The 22,054-nt window shown below is 41.7% G+C and overlaps 1 pseudogene; it reads right to left on the bottom strand.

The window, feature by feature from the left end:
* Positions 1-1,868: 1,868 nt before the first annotated feature.
* On the bottom strand, positions 1,869-21,409 carry LOC138353532 (small ribosomal subunit protein uS15m-like; annotated as a pseudogene).
* Positions 21,410-22,054: the final 645 nt, after the last annotated feature.

Here is a 22,054-nt window from a genome sequence, read left to right as displayed (position 1 = left end):
AAGATTGCATAAATTTCTGCTGTGAAGGTGCTAGTCTCCAGGGAAAGGCAGCAAATATAGGTTTGGTCAGGGAAGACAACACCATCGTCAGACTTACACCCCATGTGTGAAGACGGCTGTGGAGCATGAAGGCGAAGAAAAGTGTTCATAAAAAAGGGGTTTCATAACCATGTGGAGGGAAGAACCCTTTTCCACAGATCAAGGTCTTGCAAAACTTTAAAAGTGGGACCCTCCAAAGAGGTAAGGAAGGAATGATACAAGGAGAAATATTGCAAACATGAATTGAGAGGGGAATCTTGCAAGTGAGACAACTATACTGAAAATGGAAGATGAGAGGAAGAGGGTCCACATGAGGGTTAACGGTCAAAGGATGTCATAAGTGAGAGTGAGAATGTTGCAGGTACTGCACATGTTAGAGAAGGTAGTAACTATCTCGATGATCCTGTAGAAACAGGATGCTGGTTTCAACATATAGACTCAGGGCAAGGAACAAACAAAAGGCACCAGAACTGAGATATAACCCAGTATAGTGCAGAACATCAAGGATGAGTAATAGTAGTAAGTGGAACAGCCATAATCAAGTTTAGACAATATGAGTGCAGATAAAGGAATGCGCATCTATTGGCTCCGCAAGAAGTATGGGACAAGACTAAGGTAAGACTTGGAGCATTTAAATCCGAGGCAAGAGATATAGGATGACTAAGACAAACTAGTGTCAAATACCAACCTCAGAAGTGAACTACCATAGTGTGGCAATGGGGGGCAAAAAACTAAACATAATACAGGGTACAAAACACAAATGTGCCTACAAGTAGTAGGAAAGCAACACGCAAAGGATTTGGGAATAATGATGTCTGATGACCTAACGCTTAGGGAGCATAACCAAGCAAATATTGTATCAGCCAGAAAAATGATAGGATGGATTACGAGAACTTTCAAATCTAGGGATCCCACCACAATGGTTGCATTCTTCAAATCACTTGTGTTGTCGCATCTTTAGTACTGCTCAGTACTCCCTTCCCCTTCAGAGCAGGAGAGAGTGCAGAAAACAGACGCAATAAAGCACATAAATTATGGGGATCGTCTCAAAGCTCTCCAAATGTACTTGCTAGAAAGAAGATAAGAGAGATATCAAATAATATACACGTGGAAAATACTTGAGGGCTAGGTCCCAAATCTACAGTAAAATATCAACATACTGGAGTGAACGATATGAAAGAAAATGCAGAATAGAACCCAAGAGCAGGGGTGCTATAGGCACAATCAGAGAACACTATAAACATCAGAGATCCGAGGTTGCTCAACATCCTCCCAGCGAGCATAAGAAATATTGCAAGAACAACCGCGGACATCTTCAAGAGAAAACTATATAGTTTTATATAGATAGTTTTCTTCAAGGAGTGCCGGACCAACCAGTCTGTGGTAAATATGTAGGCCTGTGGGCTGCTCCAAGCAACAGCATGGTGGACCAAACTCTCACAAGTCAAGCCAGGCTTGGGGAGTAGAACTCCCAGAACCCCATCAAGCAGGTATCAGAGGAATGAATATTCAACTAAAAAAGCAGGGGTACAAAGTAATATCATTTTGGATCAAGACAGCAGAAGAATACCTACTAGCAAAAGCTGGAGGGGAAGAGAGAAAAAGAGTAGCCACGGAAGTGACCAGGACAAGCAGCTAAGCATCAACTCCTGGACACAGAAAGCAGTGATCAGAAACTACAGTTCATGGAAATTGGTGTAAAAACCATGTAAACAGTATTTAAAACATTATCACATTGTTTATTATTATTATAAGTACTGTATGTGAATCTTCATTTATTTTTTTTTAATTGTTAGCTTGTATGCATAAGTTTAATTTAGACATAGTAATATAAATAACAAATTTATTATCATCATAGGGCTACATTTTTAATAATTACTGCAGTATGTAAAGTAATTAATATGAGAAGTTTCAAATTTATATACAATGTTACCTACAACATTACTAACTTTCTGTATGAGACGGGTTGTTAAATAAATTTCAACATTCAGTAAAACTCTACTAATAACAATACATAAAATCAAATTTAATGGCCATTTTACTCTTTAATGTCAGAATTGGAACCATGTGTTACTGTGGGGTCTTCTGGAACAACAACACTGACTGGTACCCCCAAACTGGTCTCTGTCTCGGCAATCCAACGCAGTGTTTCCACCTTCTCTTTTAAGAAGGGCTCCTTTTGAAGCTCAAGGGCTGCCTGATATTCTGCAAGACGTTTCTCTTTCAATTCTTCTCCATGCATTTGGACAAGCTTTTGTAACGAATCTTTTCTAGTTATCCACTTGTACTCTCTGGAATAAAATAAATTAATCAATTTAAATATTCACCATTGCTGTCTTTATATACTGTACAGTACTGTATATCCAACAAAATCACAATAAACGCTCCAGTCTCGTGACATAAAACAAAGGGACATGAATCCGTGACATCACATGGGAATGAAGCACTTGAGTGGCACCCGATATTATCGCTAGGCAAATTAGGCCCCCATCTCCCACCTACGCACCACCACCTGGCAGCGAGGCCTGGCGGATGCTCGACTCATGACTTTATTGCACATTTTTATTCGGACTGCTCACCTTCGCCAGTTAACTGCATTTTCTTATTTGGACAAACTCTAAAACGGATAACAGGCACATCCAGATAAGTGGCTTACGGAAAGCATGTGGCTGTCAATTTTTGGTGGTTCAGGAATGCATCCCCCATTTATAGCATTTTCTATGGGAATCTGGTTCAGAGTTATGAGCACCTTTTTAAAATGCATCCAGTTTGTAAGTTAGGGACTGCTTGTACATTCCCCCCACAAGTAAAATGTCGTTTTTTTCTTTGGTCAGCGAATCTAGTTGCCTGCAGCCAGCTTCCCACTCCAAGCCAAGTACAAATAAGAAATATTTGTTCTTTATACTATATTCTGTACACTAATTCTTATGTTTTGTGTAGATTCTTTCATGAATTTAATTTATTTCTTCCAAATCTATGCTATGGATTACTTCACAGGTTTACTTTGTGCCCATCCATGGTTTACATTGTTTTGCTAACTTGAAGGAACAACCACCCTCCCTCCACACCACTTTTATACTACAGTGGTACCTTGGTTTTCTAATTTAATCCGTTCCCAGAGATGGGTCATAAGCCAAAAAATCGCAACCTGAAGCAAATTTTCCCATAATGAATAATGTAAATTTAATTAATTCATTCCACACTCCCAAAAATATAAACTTATAAATACATTTCATACATAATACATACAAATATTTTGTACTATAGTATGTACAAGTTATAGCTTACTTTTATTGATGACTTGTTGGCTTATGGAAGACTGTCAGGACGGGGGGGGGGGGGGGGGGGGGGGGGAGGACAAAGAGGTGTTATATTGTTTGGAAGAGGGAGTCCCCTTTCATTATAACATCAGGCAGTGATGACTTCTCTGGCATACTCTATGTTTTGCAAGCATACCACTTGGACCTGGTTGTGGCTCACTGCTTGCTTGTCTTACTAAGAATCTGTCTAAAGACACTCATTTTTCCCTACATTTTAACACTTGTCTGTAGTGATACATCACACTGTATTTATTAAAAATGTCAATGCAACGGCCTACTACAGCTTTATCTGGTGGGTTTTTTCAACAAAACTTTGCAGAGCTTCCCATACTTCACACATTTTCTTAATGAAGTAGGGACATCCTCTACTCTCAACTATTTTCTTAGGTTGAACCTTACCACTGACTTTCTTGGGACCCATAGGGTGATATATATAATAATTACTTTTATGTTCAAAAACCAAAAGAGCACAAAATGAAATTCTTAACAGAATTGAAGCGCGATTGTCACTAAGCACGCGGCTCTGGTTAACTGAAGCAGGGTCGCCCATGCCACCAGGAACCATGCGCTCAGTCGACCCATACGGGTACTGTATCAACAAAGTCGCAAGGCGAGGCAAAGGTCGCAACCCAATTCAAATTTTCCTAGTACTGTAGTTGGTGGATGGGGGAAAGGGAGGGAAGATAGCAGAAAAAGCTCAGCATTGAATGTAATGGAATGCCACTTTCTGGGTGAGCCCTGATGGCTTCATGAAACTATCTCCCTGAGATGGCTCCCAACTATTAGGTCACATTACCCGTGAAGTTATGTTTGGCCAACCAGGAAACAGAACCAGAACCTGGGACCTCCCCCACCCCTCACAAAGGTACAGAGAGCAGGTGAACCTCTGCCACCCCACTGGGAAAGCATCCAAAAAGTCAGCAAATACTGCTGGGTTCAAAGAGACTAAAACCTCAAAACTGCCAACCTCCCCAACAATGTAAACAAACTATCGAATCTCTCGAAACAAGTAAAAGCTCGATAGCACTACCCCCCCCCCCCACCCACCAGTTGGGGTGGGGCAGAGCTCCTGGTGCCCACTACACCAGTTCTGGAACAGATGTGCAATTGAAACCCCTAACCGATGACCTAGGAGGAGGGAGGGTGGGAATCTGGGAGCCACAGAGGCTCATCCAGAAAGAGGCACTTCATTACATTCAACACTGGGTTTCTGGGGGGAGCCCCTTGTGACACCCTGAAGCTTTGATGAAGCCAACTACTCACAAAGAAAGAGGGACTCACCAGGATGGAGGAGAAATCAAGTCAAACGAAGATGAAACGCCAGGCTGCGAGACAACCCAAAGCGACACAGGCACCACGATGCTTAGGAACATTAACTAAATACCGGGCTGCCATAATCAGTGCCTGAATATCAGCCAAGGACACACTAGCAGAAACCACCACAAGAGCCATGTATTTTCAATCATCATTAGCATGTGGGGAGACTACAAGCTGGCTGGACTTGACACCTTGGATGACCTGGGAAACACAAGCCTTGGAACAAGGAAACTAAAGAAATGGTTTCAACCCACAAGGCATCTACTCAGGCAGAATCAATGGTACAAATGCAGTGGCAGGGAGCTGCTACCAGACATATCACATGATGGTTGGTTGATTAGTCCAGGGGTGCAACAACCACCAAGGGATCCCATTGGAAGCCCACCAACTCATTCTTTGCCAGAAAAGAGCAAGATGGCTGCAGATGAACATAATGCCCAACGGGGCCAAACAAACAAAAACCATGTCTCTGTATTGTCCGCTATCCAGAAAGACTCCAGAACCCCATAACACATCCAATAAGGAGAAGATCCAAACTCAAAAAGTACCCAGGAACGTCTGGAAAGATGCATCCGACAGGCTGAGATGAATGCAGAAAAGAACACCAGGGGTGGAGGGGGTAAGCTGCTTGAAGATCAAATTCATACAAGGAGGGGGGATATTAAACCCCTCCCTCTGAAGCAAAAGGCCCTCATTGGAAAGGACAATGGTCCTAATGATTTTGTTGGTTTGCCTTTATGTACCACTTTACTGGTCTGCCTACCCCTATCACTTTGTAGAAAAAAAGAATTGATTTCTACTTCATTCCTGCTCTCATTTAAACGTTTTGCCTCGGTGAGGTTCAGTTTCAGCTTCTCTGTCTTCTTTTGAAAGATCTCATCTTAATGACCATACTTTCCCTACCTCATCACTTTGCAATTTTCTAGCATTCCTTAGTACTTCTTCCATCTGTTTGGCACCATTCAGGGTGATCCTCAAAGGTCGAACTTTCCCTTTTACGTACTTTCCAATCCTGCTGTAGTCACAGACATTCTCTATGGTATTAAGACCTTCCACGAGGCCACCAATTTTATCTACTACTTTCTCTTCTACAGCTCTTTCTGGCCTAGATGTTATCTCCTTTTCTTTGCAACCAAAAATTATCAGACTTCGATCAACTGTGTTTTGTACCAATTTAGGATTTGATGCCAGTTCCTTTCTCACTTCCAGCCTAATGTTTGTTTTATCATGGTTGCTGCAGTGTTTGACTTTCTTTACTGCCGCTTCTATTTTTTCCTTCTCCTTGGCCACTTGTGCATAGGCGAGTTGCATATCCTTCTTGCACTGTTCTATTCCCTGTGTAACTTCCTCAATCTGTACTGACAAAAGCTGTTTTTTCCTGTTGAATTTCCTTACCTAGCCTATCGTAGTCATTTAAGTTTAAATTTGCTTTAACTTCATCCAAAGCTATTTTTAAGAGTTTATTTTCCTCTTCCATGGCTTTGCAATTTGTTTCCTATTGATTCTCATCCTTGCATAAGTCTTTCACTAACCCCTCAAGACCTAAAACCTTGCCACTCAAGTGCTCATTACTTTCTTTCAATTTTCTGATTATTTCTACATGATAGTTCACTATAATATCTAATTTTGCCAATTTGTTGTATAGACTACTTATATCAATGTTTTCTTCATTAAAACCCCCAAAATCTAGCTCTGTTTTGTTTTCCTACTTGCTGGTAGCCATCTTGAATGTTGTTGTCTGCACTGTAAACACTAGGGTCACTTTTTCTCATCCAATTTTTCACTTCACTTTGCACATTCGTGTTACAGTATCTCGCCTATTTTTCAAAAGCACTATAACTATGTTCCTTGGGACACCATTCACCATCATCAACCTGTACTACAATACTTAGGAATTGTGAAATATCCCGGAGCTCCTCTGATACATGTGTTATCACTAGCAGTCACCTTTTGAATCCTGTGTCACCTGCTCTCTGCACCTCTGTGAGGGGTGACCAGGTTCTGACTCCTTGGTAAGCCAAACAGAACTCCGTGGCTGATGTGACCTAGTAGTTGAGAGCCGTCTCAGCAAGATACCTTCAGGAAGCCACGTGGGGCTCCCTTCAAGAGAAACCAACTAAACCCTAGGAATAGTCAAACAAAGCTTTGAAGTCCCTCAAAGAAAAGAAGGTAGTTAGCCAACTGTACAAATCTCTAGTCTGCTTCTATTTGAACTACTATATCCAAGCATAGAGATAGTCTTCTGAAGGACACATCTGCTTTGGAGAAAGTTCAGCACTGGGTAACAAAAAACTTGCCAGAATTAAGTAAACTCACACCAAGAATGGTTAGGGGACAAGATGAACAACACTGCAAACCAGACATGACAGGACTGATCTTGTTTTCTAAAAGACACTACCAAACATTTTGGAGGATATTGATCGAGAGCACTTGTTGAAAAGATCAAATGTAACACATACAAGGAGAAATGGCTTCAAGCTCAACACGTGACAATGTAAAACAGAAAACAGGAGATGCTTTTTCACCTACTGGGCAGTTATAAACCCACGGAACTGTCTACCTATCAAAGTCGTAAATTCCAAAATATTGCTGCGATTCAAAATCCAGCCAAATAAAATTGGGAAAGTTTTTCAAATTTTCTTCATCCAGGTTGCTTCCTTTGCTGCCTGGATATTATTTTAAATTACTGCAAGTATACAAAGTGTTACAATATATAATGTATACAGTACCAATGCAAATGGCAAAATAACTGCCCACACACCACACAATAAAAGTATCTGTGAACCACATCCATCCGAATCATATATCTGGCAGTAAAACATGAATGCAATGCAAATCTGTACAGAACCTGTGTAAACCAAGGAAGTTATTATCAAGTTATTATCAACAACATAAACAGACTCAATCCGTAACTTAACACAATGTCAAGAAAAATACACCCTACCTTGGGAAAGGCCGATATAAGAGATTTAGTTCTTCCAGGAGCCATTCGAAGCGTTTATAGTCTGCTTTTCTCAGATTTTTCAACAACTTCTTCCTACGATCTATCATTTCTTGCAGTCGAACTCTTTCAATGATGTTCTTCTTACACTTGAAGGTTACTCGTTGCAAATTTTGAATTTTCACTGTTAATGCAGCAACTGAAAAAATTAAAATATAATAATTATCAATGTATAACCATTGCACTGCTCTGCCTTAAACAAAACATTTAATTTATTTGACATACAATGTACATCAAGGAACTTCTAGAAACAATCCTATCTTTTAATTACAATTTTTTTTTTAACCCCTGAGCTGCAGACCTGTTAATAGCCGACTACTGTAGTGAGAAAAACAAATCTGAAACAAATTCTTTTCTGGGGGAAGCCCCGTTGGCTCTCTGAAGTTATCTTACTGATCAAGTGCCATACTACTCTACTGTTATCAGTTGCAGAGTTAGCCTATCGGCAACCACAAGCCTGGCCCCCCTCAGAGAGGCGAAGGGAGCAATAGCTTTGAACGCTTTACATTTAAGGTATGTCATCTTGCCATTGACCAGGGAAGGCGCCTAGAAAGGTAGACGAATCAAAACAGATCACTGCCAGGTTGAAAGATGCAACTTATGTGCTCACAAGCACAAAAGAACTTTCCCAGAAAGCAAACACAAATAAAACGTCATCCAAATAACCCCCCACACATTAGCTCCATCCCCTGCAGGGGAAAGGAGGAGCCAGCCTGGGTAGGTTGGGAAGAGGAACCTACCCAGGTCGCCACCCTTCACTTCTTTGACTGAGGTTGTCGTGCCATGTGGTCGCTGTCGCTCTGGGTCCGTGTTCCCGTTTTATTTAGTGTTTCGCCCTTGCTGCGGTGTTATGAAATGAAGGTGCGCATGTTGCCAGGAGTTTGGAGTACTGGAGCTCCATGCGCCTAGGGTTCCCTTTCCTAGGTGCTCCATAATTACTGCCCTTGTGTCTCAGGGTTTTTTTTTTTTTTTTTTTTTTTTTTTTTTTTTTTTTTTTGAGATATATACAAGAGTTGTTACATTCTTGTACAGCCACTAGTACGCGTAGCGTTTCGGGCAAGTCCCTGGAATACGATCCCCTGCCGCGAAGAATCGTTTTTTTCATCCAAGTACCATTTTACTGTTTGCGTTAAACAGAGGCTACAGTTAAGGAATTGCGCCCAGTAAATCCTCCCCGGCCAGGATACGAACCCATGACATAGCGCTCGCGGAACGCCAGGCGAGTGTCTTACCACTACCCCACGGAGACTGCTCGGTTATCTTCCCTGGGGCATTTGGAGAACACTCGCCGTTAGAGGGCTTCCTTACTCGCAGTTGTCCTCACTCTTGGGGTGAGTCGGAGGGGTCTTGATCTTTCCAACTTGCTCCAGGTAGGGATGTGTTTATTTACTGGAGGGTGTACTACAGCTAGCGCAGCCTGCATTACTATCAAATACGGTGACCGATGTTTCTCTCTGGCTGCTAGTTTGCTTGTTGTGTGCTTTTGGGGGGGCTTTCTTTTGTTTTTATTTTGGCATTTTGGCCTGTTGTCACGGTGGAGATCCTAGCTCCTTATTAGGCTTAGCCTAGGTTGTGATAATGTTTATTCAGGTAAAAGTACATACATTCAAAAAGAGTTACAAACAGAATGTTGGATTTCTAGATAGAGCTAGTACATACTATGCTTAAAGCCACTACAGGTGGCACATTGGTTTACGAATTTAATCCATTCCAAGAGAAGATTCATACACCAAAAATTCGCAAACCAAAACAAATTTTCCCATAAGAAATAATGTAAATTTAATTAATCCATTCCACACTCCCAAAAATATTAACTTAAAAATACATTTTATACAGAATACTACAATTTTTTTTACTATACCTTACCTTTATTGAGGACTCTTATTGGCATATGGAAGATAGTGAGGAAGGGTTGGGGGGGGAGGGGGAAGGAGAGGTATTAGTGTTTGCATCTACATCATGTTTGCACATAATATCAGGCAGTGACGCCATTTCTGGGGTACTCTCTCTCTCCCCTACGTTTTGCAGGCATACCACTAGGACCTGGTTGTGGCTCACTGCTTGCTTGTCTTACTAAGAATCTGTCTATAGACATTTGTTTTTCCCTACGTTTTAACACTTGTCTGTAGTGAGACATCACATTGTCATTAAAAAGGTCAACACAACAACCTGCTACTGCTTTATCTGGGTGAGTCTTTTCAGCAAAACTTTGCAGTGCTTCCCTTACTGCACACATTTTCTTAACGAGGAAGGAACATCCTCGATCACTTCTACTCATAACTATTTTCTTAGGTTGAACTTCGATGGGACCCATCAAGGCATGATGGGTCCCATCGAATACTATCAGTGTGTCATGCAGTGCTGGCAGAGCCACTGCATCTTACGTTCTGGATGGGTGAGACACCCACCCAGAACGCAAGATGCAACAGCTTACGCTAGCTTACGGCTTCCACTAGCTTTCACATGCATTTTCACTGCCAGCCTGCTCTTGCGTTGCCAAAGCCTTCTTGGTCTTCCAGGAAAGACTGGGATCATTCCTTTCTTCTTCATCTCGGTTGTGGTGGTCCCTTTGGCGTGTGCTCGATTCTGGTAAGTAATTGTTTGTTGCTGCAAGCTCCAATTCCGGTGAAAATTGAGGCGGCAGGCTTTGGGAGAGAATCCATTGGTTGTCGATGCTTTGTTGGTTAAGTCGGGGGTGCATCACATATTGTTGTCCGGTGACACAACATGTGATTGCAATTCTGCCAGAATACGCAGCTTCTGGCAGGTCACCTGTTCTGTGTCGATGGCTACTCCCTAGGTTGATCAGGTTTTCCTGATTTCAGTTCCAGGGTTTGTGTGTCTTAAGTTGTTCACAGTGTCTTTACATCTAGCCGGCCTACGGTCAACCTTCTTGCCCATGCTGTTTGGATGTGTGCAGTTCTTTTGGTGTCTTTGGATGGTTTTCGATCACGGGGCGTTTTGGTGGTCGGTCATGGCCCTGGCCTCCAGGCGTCTCTTATCCGTCCCGGGTGCTCTGTGCTTTGTGTTGCTATAGGTCTTTTGTAGCGGCCAGCTGTCTTTGTTGGGTTGCGTTCTGCAGCGCTGCCACCTCCCGGGTCCTTCCCTGTTTTCCCTTCTCTGTGGGTAGCTAGCTTCAGGAAGCTGTTGAAGATTATCTCAGAAAACCAGCATTGAATGCAATAAAATGGCAGTTTCTGAGCGAGCCTCGGAGGCTCTCTGACACCCTCCCTCCCTCCCTCCGATCAGTGGTTTTCATCATTCAAAGAACTGGAGGGTGGCAGCCTGACCTACCCGGGCCACCCCGCCTCCCTGCAGAAAAGGAGAGGAGGGAGGGGGGAGCTAATGAGCAGGGGGGGATAGTTGGATGACATTTTGCTTGTTTGTTTTCTGGGGAAAGATCTTTTGCGCTTGTGAAAACGTATGTCACACTTTTCAACCAGGCAGTAGTCTGTTTTGATTCGCCTACCTTTCTGGGTGCCTTTCCTAGTCGATGGGAAGATGACATACTTTAATGTAGTGTTCATGGCCATTTGCTCCCTTCGCCTCTGAGTCCCCGGAAGGCTTCTAAAGAACTGACTATCTAGCCATCTCCATCTACCTATATCTCCATATCTATCTCCATATATATATATGGAGATTATATGGAGATCTCCATATAATCTTCTATATTATTTTTATATTATGTTTAAAATCTAGTAACAAAAAAAAATTTGCAATAATTGCTTCCCCTGATAAATTGAGAATTGCCTGCTCATCACAAAAAAAACCTACATTACTGTAATGTACTTACTTTTAACTTCCATTGAACTAGTGTCTAATTGGTGCCGCTGAACTCTTCGCAACATTTCATAATGCTTAATCTTCATAGACTCGCCATGAGTAGCAAATTTCAGTGATAAAGCTTTCTTGTATCCTCATCAACCCTGTGAAATCACAATTTAATCAATGAAAATCATACTAATATTTAACCACTAAAGTACAACTTAACATGCAATTCAAACATACTGTACTGTACAGTGCTAAACTGTATTTCTACAATGTTTCTATGATTCACTCCTTTCTTGCATGTACAGTATTTCCCTCCTACTATTTATCCCACTAATCCTCCAGCCTTATCCTAAATCTACTCTCATTTATCTTCCTCTTAATTATGTATTGCATGTGTCTTACATATAATTACTGTACACTTAAACACAAGTGTTAATTGCCTTTATCTATTTTGGCCAGTGATATGGTAATTATATTTTAGTCAGCAGTTCCTGACAAATACAGGCCCTTGCTCTCTCAAAGCTCCATCACATACAGAGTACTGTATTCCATACAAGATGATGTACCTGCTCATGACCCTCTGCCCCAGCCATGCAAGATAGCATGGTGTAATGAAATACACCATGCATATACACCATGGCGAGCATAAGAAATATTGCCAGAACAACTGTGGACATCTTCAAGAGGAAACTAGATTTATTCCTCCAAGGAGTGCCGGACCAACCGGGCTGTGGTGGGTATGTGGGCCTGCGGGCCACTCCAAGCAACAGCCTGGTGGACCAAACTCTCACAAGTCAAGCCTGGCCTCGGGCTGGGCTTGGGGAGTAGAACAACTCCCAGAACCCCATCAACCAAGTATCAACCAGGTATGGTGTAATGGAATACACTTTAGAAACAATAGGTGCAAGCAGTGTTGTTACTGCCTATGTCAACCATGCCCCTCACACACAGCTCCCGTTGTGAGCCGACTGACAAGGAACTCGGTAGAATAAAGCAGGTCCTAGTCAATAATGGGGGGGGGGGTGACCTCTTGCTCTGATTTCTCACTGCTATGTTATCACATTAGTTTAATTTCTTTGGGTATCTGAAGCAGGAGCATACAGTTGATGACTATTTTACCAACACCAGAGTGCATGGGGGTTATATGTAAAACTTGGACTGGCTTCAGTAAAAGACTCCAGACTTCCTATGGATTCAGTGGAATCTCAAATTGTTTAACCTATACCATATTATGGTACAAGGGTGAGGTGCAGAGTTAGGGGTACCATGACTGCTGGTTCAAGTCATCATTGCTCTAATTGATTTTCTCTTATTGCTATTCACATGATATATTACAATGATCTCTACACGACACACAGAAATCACAATAGCGTGATGCATCAATGACAAATCCACAAGGGCCGTGACGAGGATTTCAACTCTTTGACCATGTCGTAGCTCAGTCGATTAAGGCAGTGTCTGGATGATCTCGGACGTAGGTTTGAATCCTTGTCACGGCCCTGGTGGATTAGTACAATGATCTCTCTTTTTGCAAACTGTTGTGAAAACCATCTCTTGCTAATATTTTCCTTATCATAACCATCAATATTAATCTCTTCTGTTGTGTCCTTCCTCTTGCCAGCAGCATAATTGTTTTGGTCATCATGTGCTCCACACACTTTCTTTCAAAAATACTATTTCTGCTTTGTTTCTTTAACTTTTGTATTTCTGTTTATTTGCAAATATTTATATTTATGCACTTTTCACTCTGATATTTCTATGTTATCTTGCCCAAATTTAAAAAAACACTGGAGCTCCCCAGCCCTCATCCTTCCCACAAGTTCAGGCAAAGAAAAACAGACCAATGGCATCCTCAGGGAAAAGGAGAGGAGAGACAGAGGAGGCAGAAAAGAGGGCCAGAACCCAAGCTGAATCCAAAAACTGGGCCAACAAAGCTGCTGACATGCCCTTCAAGAAGACCTCGACAAAAGTGTATGGGTGGTTGTATGGTGCCCATATCTGTATGAGTCACTTAAAACTGGAAAATGGGCAAAGACATGCTATTAAATGGCTTCCAAAACTGAAAGACAAAATATATGAGAGAGGTTAGAGGTGGGTAAGTATGCCAAAGCAAGAAGATAGAAGATATGATCAAGTACAAAATAGTAACAGTAATCGACTATAGAGGACTTTATAAAATCTATAAAGAAGAATTCTTGAGACCCGAACTTCAAAAACAAGGTCATAAATTTAAGCTAAATAAACAAAGCTGCCAAAAAAAATATTAGAAAATTCACTTTTGCAAGTAGAGTGGTAGACAGTTTGAACAAGTGAGGTGGTGGTGTTGGCCAAAACCATCAGTAGTGTCAATGTGTTTATTATGACAGTGTTGGGAAGACAGGACACCACGAGCATAACTCTCATCCTGTAACTACACTTAGGAAATTACCAGATCCAGATCCAAGAGCCTTTACAATCCTCATGGAGCCACAGTGGACCTCCATGAGAGCCAGAAACGCCAGAAACCAGAGGACTAAATTGGAAGGAGCCACACCCAGAGACCACCGAGTCACATCCTGAGCTAAACCATGCCCTAACCCAGAGTCCCCCCAGATGTTTCGGGCTGGAAGCAGAAGGGAAAGGAGGGCAAACCACTCCTAAATGAAACGGAAGAGGTGCAGACAGTGCCAAGATGACGTTCACCTCCAATTTGTGTACCTAAACACAAGGCCAGAGCTCTTGGGGCATCCAACCAGGCACACAAACTAGACGGTTGTGAAAGACAAACAAGACAAACCTGTAATGCTACTAGTAGCCACATGGGGAGTGCAAACCACACAGGACTCAGGGTCGTAGGTGACTTCAATCCAATAGGCGGCATAGCGGAGGCAGAACAAATGATTGTCTCCCCATGGCACGGACAATGAACACTCCTTAAATTAGCATAAGACGAGATCCATTGGCCACAATGAACCAGTAGGAAAATTTCAAAGACCTGAAGGGTAAACCAAGAAAGACACCCAAACATTGGGGGATGCTTCGCAGAAAGCTAAATGTAAGCCGACACATCCTGGGCTACATGGCTGCGAAGGCCAATCTCAGCACGCCACACAAGAAGCTCGTCAGCCACAAGTGCACCCCACCAGCCAACACTCGCTCCTGGCTTGGGTCAAAACAGAGGGGCAGCAAGACCCCTTGACTCGCTCAAGGAGAATGCCACCCCAAGCATGATGGTCCTCTAAGAGAGAAAACTTCCAAAACACACCAGAGAAAAGAACTGTCAGCATAAGGGGGCTAGTGCTAAGTAGTACTCTGGGAAGGTAGCCCTGAGCACATGCTGCTCCAAGTGCACTAAAGTGCCACGCCCACACTACACCAAGTGTACAAACCAAAACCACACAGGACAAAGTCTAAAAGGGCACTTGGCTGAAAAGCACCGGGGCCAGCCATGTTTACTAATGACCCTGGAGCCCTACTGAAGACGTGTTGCAAACATTGCATCCCAAAAGAACTAGCAGTGGACAGGATAACCCCAGCCCCTCTCCCTCCGCAAATGAGTGAGGGGTAGAGTGGGTACAGTATCTCTTAAACCCAGCAGTGGTCTGCATTGGTTTGGTGACTTTCTAGATACCTTTCCTGGCTAGGAGGCAGTGTGTCAGCTGCTTCCTGTGCCTCTGAGTGGGGGCCAGGTTCTGACTGGTTCCCAGTAGGCCAAACTGAACTCCATGGCTGATGCATTCTAGTAGTTGGGAGCCATCTCAGCAGGATGGCTTCAGGGAACCACAAAGGGCTCTCCCCAGAAAATTTTTCATACTTGAAGAGTTGCTGGCATATTTTGTATTGTGTTATATCCATTGATACAGGTGATATAGGTTATTTTAGATGCAGGTTGCTGATCACCAGTGACTGCTGAATGCAAGCACCCTCAATCCCACGAATTCTAGCAAATTCTCCATACCCACCCACTTAATGCTTTTAATTGAGTAGGTATTACTGCATATACCTCATAAGCAACTGTTGCTTCCCACATTTTACCTTTACTGGTATGGTCATCTCCATATAGTTATTAACTAATATATGACCTCTCACACCATCAAATCAAACTGTTTTCATTACCTGAATTTACCTGATGGCCACTCTGTCTAGTGGCCTCGACAGGGATAGGAGGCCTATGAAAGTTCCACCCCTCCCACCCCATTTGTCCTGATTTTATTTATTAGGATCTTAGATTGTGGCAGTGTTTTGACATTAACAGTTTTAGTGGGTAGGTACAGTAGTTCCATGGGTTTATAACCCTATGGGTGAAAAAGGATCTCCTGTTTTCTGTCCTACATTGTGACCCGATAAGCTTGAATCCATTGCTCCTTGTTTGTTACATCTGACCTTTTGAAAAAGTGGTCCAGATAAATATCCTCCAAGTTGTTCAATACAGTATTTGAAAAGTTTCGATAGAGATCAGCCCTGTCATGTCGAGTTTGCAGTGCAGTTAGTCCTGTGGCCCTCAACCATTCTTGGAATGGGAGTTGACTTGGTTCAGGAATGATTTAGGTCACCTGATGTTGAACTTTCTCCAAAGTAGATAATGGAACCTCGGTTTTCAAATGCCCCTCTTTTCAAATATTTCAGTTTTCGAGCTCAATTTCGGCATAACATTCTACTCGGTATTCGAGGTTTGCCTCACTTCTCGATTTTGTTGATACACTGTACAGTACATGTATTGGTCGACCGAGCGCGTGGCGTGCCCGTGTTTGCCAGTGTGTCCCAACTAGTGAGGACCGCACTTGAATTCTTTGTGAAAAATTTCATTGTTTTCGTGCTTTTTTTGGTTTCTGAACATAAAAGTTTTTATTATATATCATGCCATGGATCCCAAGAAAGTCAGTTGTAAAGTTCAACCTAAGAGAATAGTTGAGTAGAGAATGGCCCTTCCTCATTAAGAAAATGTGTGCAGTATGGGAAGAACTGCAAAGCTTCGCTGAAAAAAAACTCACCCAGATAAAGCTGTAGCAGGCCACTGTGTTAACCTTTTTAATGATAATGTGATGACTCACTTCAGACAAGTGTTAAAATGTAGGGAAAAACAAAGTATCTATAGATAGATTTTTAGTGAGACAAACAAGCAGTGAGCCAGAACCAGGTCCTATTGGTATGCCTGCAAAACGTAGGAGAGAGAGTACCCCAGAAATGTCATCACTGTCTGATGTTATGATGGAAGGGGACTCCTTTTCAAAACACTAATACCTCTCCTCCTCCTTCCTTCCCCCTCACCGTCTTCCATACGCCAACAAGAGTCCTCAATAAAGGCAAGATATACTGTACTTGTACAGACTGTAGTACAAAATATGAGCAGTATTATGTATAAAATATATTTACAAGTTGCTATTTTCAGGTGTGTTGAACCAATTAATTCAATTTTCATTATTTCTTATTGAAAAATTTTGTTTCGGTTTTTTAATTTTTGGTTGTCGAACCATCTTTGGAAACAGATTAAATTTGAAAACAGAGGTACAACTGTATGTCTTTCTGAAGATGAGGTCTCCATGCTTCAATACAATAATCCAAGTGGGGGCCATATTAAAGTTACACCAGTTAAATAATTACCTTCTTTTCCCTGAAATTAAAGTTATGTCTGACTGTTCCTAGAATTTGGTTACATTTTTTTACTGCAGCTCCACTTGTTGTAAAACTTTCAGCAATTTGTGGATTCTGACTCCAAGGTCATTTTCTTCATCAATCTGCTTCAAGGTAATGGCACTGATTTGGTAGTTGTGATGTGCATTGTTATGCCCCACATGCAAGATCTTGCATTTTTCAATACTAAAAAGCACCTGTCAATCTTAAGGCCTCTTTCATAATTTTCACACTAGTTTTATCAAGTATTCTCTGTACCTACCTCTAATGTTCCCACATACCCATCCATTAGTTTCCCGACTGCACTTCCTTATTTCTTTCCCAAAAAATAAAAAACTGAATAATTTGCATTAATTTTTTCAATTTGTTTATACTAATACTGTACAGATATATGTTGCATATACTGTATATACAAACAACACACAAATACATGAAACCCCTTCCCCCCCCCCCCCCAACACACACACACAAAAGTGAAGAACAGTTGCTGCTGCAAAACAGCTTTATACTGATAAAACAATCCAAACAGATCATTTTAATTGAACTACTGTTATAAAAAAAAAAGTGAAATGAGCACTTACTGGTCAAGCATATCTTTGGCAGGCAAAACCTCGATACGAGGCTGCATCTCATCTGGGTCTTTGTGTAGTTCTAGGTCACCAGACTTTTCCGGTCTCCATGATGGTATGTACTCTGGTCGACGCCATTTTATACCATGTTCCGTCAGCTCCAACCGCATAGCATAACGTTTTTGCTCATAGCCTGGAATAATGCACAAGGCAAGAGTAGACCAAACTTTAATAATGTAAGGATTGATCAGTTATGTAATGCTTAACTATATTTAGTTAGTTCCATCATGCCATACTACAGTATGTGTACTTGGGGTCACAGAAAATTTGGTTTAGTTATGTCAAACTGAGGCTTTTATTATATGCATACATACATACACACTGTACATACATACAAATGCATACATACTATAATTATATATGCAGTATATAACACATGCAAGAAGGTACAATGAGGTGTGTTAAGTGCAGATTTTGGCAATTGCTACATTCTCAAAAACCCACTAACACTGACAACTTTGTTAAATACTGTATCCAAGATAAAATTTGGTAAATGCAAGTTTTATTTCAAATAATTTAAGATAGCCAGCTATGTAGTGTACTCAAATATGTTCATTAATTTTCTATATACAGTACACTATGTCCATAATATTAACCCTCAAAAGTCAGTTGCCTTCATATGTTGATTTCCTAGGCCAATGTGGTTATGATTTTCCAATTTTAGTTATTAATGCCCAGTTTTTATACAGGTAAGGTAATTACAAGAAGAAAAAAAAAAGAAGTCAGTACAACTATCACACTTAAAGGGGATACGAGGACAAGGAGCTGGGATATGACAGGTGGGAAGGAATGGTGCACAACCAATTGGACCTTCGGGGATCAAACGCCGACCAAGTATCGTACAAGGCCTTTCCTTCACCCACCAGTTCAAGTAGATGGATACAGTTTTTATACAAATGATATAAATCTGACACTGTACATATAATGGAGTTAACCAAGACATGAAAAATTCTATCACCATTTTGTAACTGCTTACAATGCAATCAGATTATCATAAACTAGTGGCTTGCAGTTATCATACAATCACAATTTGGTGTTTAAATATTTCTGGATAACATAATAAGAGAACAGAAGCAAAGAAGTAGATTCACAACAAAACTGGAAATTCCGGGTTCAAATCCCGGGCGGGATTTGAATGGTTAGCTGCATTTCCTATCACCTAGTGCATCTGTTCACCTAGCAGTAAATAGGTACTGAGGAGATAGTCAGCATGTAGAGTTTCATCTTAGTGAGGATCAGTAGTTCGACCTGTGGGGGACCTTGACATACGCCTAACATTTACCTGAATTTATCCGGTCCACTACATCTCTAGTGGCCTCGACAAGGACAGGAAGCAAGCGGGTTGTCAAAAGCCCCATTTTTCTTGATTTTTTCAAGCTGGATTTTAAAGTTCAGCAGAAGTTTGAAGTTTTACAGCTTTGGTGAAAACATGTACTGAACATATACATAGGCTGTCTGTCCACCAGCAAAATTAATTGTATTACATTATAATTACTTGCTTTGATGCTGTGTCAGGAATAGATTTACATGCAATATAGGTGTATATATTATGCCAAGGCATCATCATGTGTCCAACTAATTAACCAAATCCAACCAAAATCTCAGTAATATTATATAAATTAATTGAACCTACAAAACTCTAAATATGGATTATAAACATGTAGAATACAGGCCAATGGGGCACCCAGTTAGTGGCTATGGCTTTACAGGTCTCCATCAACCCAGAAGGAAACTCGCAATCTGCACCACCTCTTATCTTCTCAGCTATTATTTCTATACAAAATTAATTAATTTTCACATTTTTAACACCACTAACATTATACACATATAGATATATATACACATATAGAACTGAAGGGCAAGAGCTACGAGGAGAGGTTAGAAGCATTAAATATGCCAAAACTAGAAGACAGAAGAAAAAGAGGTGATATGATCACTACATACAAAATAGCAACAGGAATTGATAAAATCGACAGGGAAGACTTCCTGAGACCTGGAATTTCAAGAACAAGAGGTCATAGATTTAAACTAGCTAAACACAGATGCCGAAGAAATATAAGAAAATTCACCTTCGCAAATAGAGTGGTAGACGGTTGGAACAAGTTAAGTGAGAAGGTGGTGGAGGCCAAGACCGTCAGTAGTTTCAAAGCATTATATGACAAAGAGTGCTGGGAAGACGGGACACCACGAGCGTAGCTCTCATCCTGTAACTACACTTAGGTAATTACACAGAAAATCCCACTAATGTGATATACTGTACATCAATGAGAAACTCCACTGGGGCTTTGGTGGTACAGTGGTTGAGTACGTGGCTGGCAATGTTTTTGTCGCGGGTTCGCATCGCCTCTCAGCCCTGGAGGATTTTCTCACTAACATCATTAATAGAGGCCTACTGTACTTTACACTTGGAGCAAGTTCTATGAGTGTTTCTACTTCCCGAGGCCAGGTGATTACTTGCCAGGACTAGTGATCACTTGCTCTAGTACAACACTGAAGAGTGCATACTAAGGGAATGGTACAACATCTTTAACATGTTATCCATAGGTTAGATTAGGTCTGTTGATTCAGCAGAGCATGGATGGTTTAGTCACTACCCAGTTATGTATCTAAAAATCTAACACAGTAGTAGCGTTATTATAAACATTATGGTGTCGCCTTGTAGATCTGTGCTCAAACATAATATTTAACTTGAGCATTATTAACAATCAAGCAAATTTTGGATACCAAAGCCATTGAACAAATTCTGAGAAACAGGAATGATATTAGCATCATGTGATAGTTACTGGATCAGTCAGGTTAAGCACCTTTGTCTGGCCAGTGCCCAGATGGGCGACTCTACTCAGTCTTAGCTCAGGAGGATAACTAAGGGAATACTAGTCACATCGTACACAAGACGACTCGCAATGGATTTTTTAAACCTGCCCAGCAACCTAACCCAACCCAACCGAGTGAAATACTGTCTAACCTAACACATCTTAGCACCGCAATATATACGGCTTTAACAGAAAATGAGCTTCATCAAATAGTCTTGTAGGAAACGACCATACCCCAACTTTCTGTATTTATTTATATATACCAGAGTTCTGATATTGTACAGTCACTGGGTTTCGAGTAAGTCCTTGATCCTACTTTTCCCCAGCATACAACCCGCTTAATCATTTAACAACCAGGTATCCATTTACTATTGGGTGAACAGAGGCTACAGTTAAGGATTGGCGCCCAGTCAATCCTTCCCGGCTAGGATACGAACCCAGGCCAAAGCGGTCGCAAAGCGCCGGGCGAGTATCTTACCACTGCACCACAGGGACTGCTTACCACTGCTGTCTTGTAAGGTTAATGCCATACTCAACACATTCCGAGACAGGAACCAAGGTTTCTGTCAACTGGAACCAACTGGTCAATTGACAATTGGTCAGACGACTGAACTAGGATTACATCTGATCCCTCTATCAAGTCGTCGCCCCTCAACCAACAACAACAGGCAATAACGCACCTATGATCGCAGGCGTCAATGTGGGCCTTGTGGAGGGCGAGAGGCCGGTAACCATGGCCCCAACACCACGCCCACCACACACGCACCTCAGCACCCGTAATGCCATACTCAACACACAAGCTTCATTTACAACGAGGAACTGGTGGGCCGTAGTACAGGGCCTCAGCGACCAGCGACCACGGCTGAGGAAGCCCACTACCGGGCCGGGCCAGGGTTGCCAGATCTAAATTGCTGAAAGTAGCGAGCTGACGCTCTAAAAGTAGCGAAATTGAAATAAGAGTAGCCCAATTTTTTTTGTTAACGATATGGGTTTCAAAGTAATATATTTTGATATATAGAGTACACTACACTACACTACAAGCAATAGGATGCAGAGAGTTATAGTGAGGGGTGAGACCTCAGAATGGCGGGAAGTCACCAGTGGAGTCCCACAGGGCTCTGTGCTTGGACCTATCCTGTTTCTGATATACGTAAATGATCTCCCAGAGGGTATAGACTCATTCCTCTCAATGTTTGCTGACGACGCCAAAATTATGAGAAGGATTAAGACAGGAGGACAGCTTGAGGCTTCAAGAAGACCTGGACAAGCTGCAGGAATGGTCGAACAAATGGATGTTAGAGTTTAACCCAAGCAAATGTAATGTAATGAAGATAGGAGTAGGAAGCAGTAGACCAGATACAAGGTATCACTTGGGAGATGAAATACTTCAAGAGTCAGAGAGAGAGAAAGACCTGGGGGTTGATATCACGCCAGACCTGTCCCCTGAAGCTCATATCAAGAGGATAACATCAGCAGCATATGCCAGGTTGGCTAACATAAGAACGGCCTTTAGAAACTTGTGTAAGGAATCTTTCAGAACATTATATACCACAT

The sequence above is a fragment of the Procambarus clarkii genome, chromosome 58 (genome assembly GCF_040958095.1).
Source record: "Procambarus clarkii isolate CNS0578487 chromosome 58, FALCON_Pclarkii_2.0, whole genome shotgun sequence".
In the NCBI taxonomy this organism is placed as follows: Eukaryota; Metazoa; Arthropoda; class Malacostraca; order Decapoda; family Cambaridae; genus Procambarus; species Procambarus clarkii.
This window is presented reverse-complemented; position numbering and strand designations above follow the sequence as displayed.